This window comes from Ipomoea triloba, chromosome 2 (assembly GCF_003576645.1).
Source record: "Ipomoea triloba cultivar NCNSP0323 chromosome 2, ASM357664v1".
In the NCBI taxonomy this organism is placed as follows: domain Eukaryota; kingdom Viridiplantae; phylum Streptophyta; class Magnoliopsida; order Solanales; family Convolvulaceae; genus Ipomoea; species Ipomoea triloba.
In genome coordinates this window covers 21,527,931-21,531,814 of record NC_044917.1, presented here as the reverse complement: position 1 = coordinate 21,531,814, position 3,884 = coordinate 21,527,931, and the positions used below count along the sequence as shown (strand labels likewise).

Here is a 3,884-nt window from a genome sequence, read left to right as displayed (position 1 = left end):
TGAAGGGGAAAAGGAAAACATTGGCTTTATGATCCTACTCTCACTTGGTTGACTAGTCTCACCAATACATGTGGTAATTAATTGTGACAAGTGTCACTCACTTATGGTTTGATCTTGAAAAAAATATCTTAGCTAGACTGATCGGAATTAAAATAGATGAATTCTCAGTAGAAACTAATTTAAATCAAATAATTTTCGAAACCAAAAATTTATCCCAGACTGAAACTTAAAATTGGGCTAGGTTCGGTACACCGCGAAATTTAGCGATATACGATCAAAATAAATTTTCGCTGCTATGGGCTGATTTAATTAAATAGGAAATTCAAGAATAATAATATGGTGTCTAATAATCCATTTCCTAGGATAAACGGGTCCGAACACCAGTTCCTAAAATTCTTACGGTTCGTGACCAATACGTACGATCGCAGCTTATTAACAACTATTTTAACTAGCAAAAATTATTCTGAATATCTATGAATCATAACTTAAGCATGACAATGCCTTAGAATAAAATAAAATTTAAACCTCCCCCTTTTTTTCTTTTTTTTTTTGAAGAAAATATTTCGGGGTATTACAAATGCATTACTATATAAGATGTAAACTGTAATGAACAGTATTAGAGAAATTAGTTCATTGCTTTTCGTAATTTTAATTTATACTTTATATCTGCAACTCCTATATTCAAAATGGCTCTAAAATGGATCAGTCCTAAACCATCCTATTTCACTTTTAGCATGTGAGAATGGGGATATATGGTTAAGAAAAGGCAGATAAAAATAAAAATCGATTCAGCCAGTTGAACAGTACAAAATTCAAAAACAGAAAAAATATTGAGTGACACAAATTTTTCAAGCAATCTAATTAGACGAATCTATATTTAAAACAAATTTTTTGGTGAAGTAATTTTAATAACTACACAGCAAAACTTATTTAGCATTTATCGTCATACATATTTGAATAATTAATATTTACATATTAAAAATAAATAAATTAATTGCATCAATTATTTTAAATAAATGTTTTTTTTATCAACCTGTAAATAAAGTAGCAGAAGGAAAATCAAATGCAAAATTGAGGCACGAAAACCGTGTTACATAATCGATGGACTCGGTTAGATTTATTGTTAACGGAGAACCAAACTGTAAGTTATGCAATAGTCAATGAACATTTTTTTTTAGAATTAATCAAAGCTATGTTCCTCTCACTATAGTGATTTTTCACAATTAGATGGGAACAAGAGGAAGAAGAAACTCAGAATATGAAAAGATAGTTTTAGCCCTTTCTTTGATGACCAAATAACAACAAACATTGGCGAAAGAAGAGGAGGAAGAAACCTAGCTGATGAAAGTACGGTTTTACCCCTTACGTTAAACTTGAAATAACAACCAAACATTGGAAATATTTTGATTGATCAGAATTGACATTTCTACCATTGGAGATTAAATTATTTCTTGTTTTGAAATGGCTTAGCCCGGACTCGAACCGGAGCCCTTTTTAATACAAAAAAAAAATTATTCGTTTCGTGATGGCTTCGCCCGGACTTAAAAAAAAAATTATTCGTTTCGTGATGGCTTCGCCCGGACTTGAAAAAAAAATTATTCGTTTCGTGATGGCTTCGCCCGGACTTGAACCGAAAATTATTCGTTTCGTGATGGCTTCGCCCGGACTTGAACCGGAGACCTTCAGTGTCGTGATGGCTTCGCCCGGACTTGAACCGGAGACCTTCAGTGTGTTAGACTGACGTGATAACCAACTACACCACGAAACCATCTGTGTTTTTTGGGCAATAACTAATTATTTGTACAATGATCCAGATCGTATGGAGTTCAGAGTAATGCATTACTAGATAAGATGTAAACTGTAATGAACAGTTTTAGAGAAATTAGTTCATTGCTTTTCGTAAGTTTAATTTATACTTTATATCTACAACTCCTATATTCAAAATGGCTCTAAAATGGATCAGTCCTAAACCATCCTATATCAATTTTAGCATGTGAGAATGGAGGATATATGGTTAAGAAAAGACAGATAAAAATAAAAATCGATTCAGCCAGTTGAACAGTTCAAGATTCAAAAACAGAAAAAATATTGAGCGATACAAATTTTTCAAGCTATCGGATTAGACGAATCTATATTTAAAACAAATTTTTTGGTGAAGTAATTTTAATAACTACACAAGAAAACTTATTTAGCATTTTGCGGTATACATATTTGAATAATTGATATTAAAATATTAAAAATATATAAATTTATTGCATCAATTATTTTAAATAAATTTTTTTATCAACCTGTAAATAAAGTAGTTCAAGGAAAATCAAATCCCAAATTGAGGCACAAAAAACCTTGTTACATAATCGATGGACTCAGTTAGATTTATTGTTAACTGAGAACCAAAATGTGAGTTATGCAATAGTCAATGAACATATTTTTTTAGAGTTAATCAAAGTTATGTTCCTCTCACTATAGTGATTTTTCACAATTAGATGGGAACAGGAGGAAGAAGAAACTCAGAATATGAAAAGATAGTTTTAGCCCTTTCTTTGATGACCAAATAACAACAAACATTGGCGAAAGAAGAGGAGGAAGAAACCTAGCTGATGAAAGTACGGTTTTACCCCTTATGTCAAACTTGAAATAACAACCAAACATTAGAAATATTTTCTTTGATCAGAATTGACATTTCTATCATTGGAGATTAAATTATTTCTCGTTTGGAAATGGCTTAGCCAGGACTCGAACCGGAGCCCTTTTTAATATAAAAAACAAAAACTACTCGTTTTGTGATGGCTTTGCCCGGACTTAAACCGGAGACCTTCTGTGTGTTAAGAAAAGGCAAATAAAAATAAAAATCGATTCAGCCAGTTGAACAGTACAAAATTCAAAAATAGAAAAAATATTGAGCGATACAAATTTTTCAAGCTATCTGATTAGACGAATCTATATTTAAAACAAATTTTTTGGTGAAGTAATTTTAATAACTACACAGGAAAACTTATTTAGCATTTTGCGTCATACATATTTGAATAATTAATATTAAAATATTAAAAATATATAAATTAATTGCATCAATTATTTTAAATAAATTTTTTTATCAACCCGTAAATAAAGTAGTTCAAGGAAAATCAAATCCCAAATTGAGGCACAAAAAACCTTGTTACATAATCGATGGACTCAGTTAGATTTATTGTTAAATGAGAACCAAAATGTGAGTTATGCAATAGTCAATGAACATTTTTTTTTAGAATTAATCAAAGCTATGTTCCTCTCACTATAGCGATTTTTCACAATTAGATGGGAACAGGAGGAAGAAGAAACTCAGAATATGAAAATATAGTTTTAGCCCTTTCTTTGATGACCAAATAACAACAAACATTGGCGAAAGAAGAGGAGGAAGAAACCTAGCTGATTAAAGTATGGTTTTACCCCTTACGTTAAACTTGAAATAACAACCAAACATTGGAAATATTTTGATTGATCAGAATTGACATTTCTACCATTGGAGATTAAATTATTTCTCGTTTTGAAATGGCTTAGCCCGGACTCGAACCGGAGCCCTTTTTAATATAAAAAAAAATTATTCGTTTCGTGATGGCTTCGCCCGGACTTGAACCGGAGACCTTCAGTGTGTTAGACTGACGTGATAACCAACTACACCACGAAACCATCTGTGTTTTTTGGGCTTTAACTAATTATTTGTACAATGATTCAGATCGTATGGAGGTCAGAGTAATGCATTACTAGATAAGATGTAAACTGTAATTAACAGTATTAGAAAATTAGTTCATTGCTTTTCGTAAGTTTAATTTATACTTTATATCTGCAACTCCTATACTCAAAATGGGTCTAAAATGGATCAGTCCTAAACCATTCTATTTCACTTTTAG

The 3,884-nt window shown here is 31.2% G+C and overlaps 2 non-coding genes across 2 annotated transcripts; both read right to left on the bottom strand.

Annotated features, from left to right (window-relative positions):
- Nucleotides 1–1,694: 1,694 nt before the first annotated feature.
- TRNAV-AAC lies at nucleotides 1,695–1,768 on the bottom strand. Its single transcript has one exon. It is a non-coding gene; the product is annotated as a tRNA-Val (tRNA).
- Nucleotides 1,769–3,589: 1,821 nt separating this feature from the next.
- Nucleotides 3,590–3,663, bottom strand: TRNAV-AAC. The gene has a single exon. It is a non-coding gene; the product is annotated as a tRNA-Val (tRNA).
- Nucleotides 3,664–3,884: the final 221 nt, after the last annotated feature.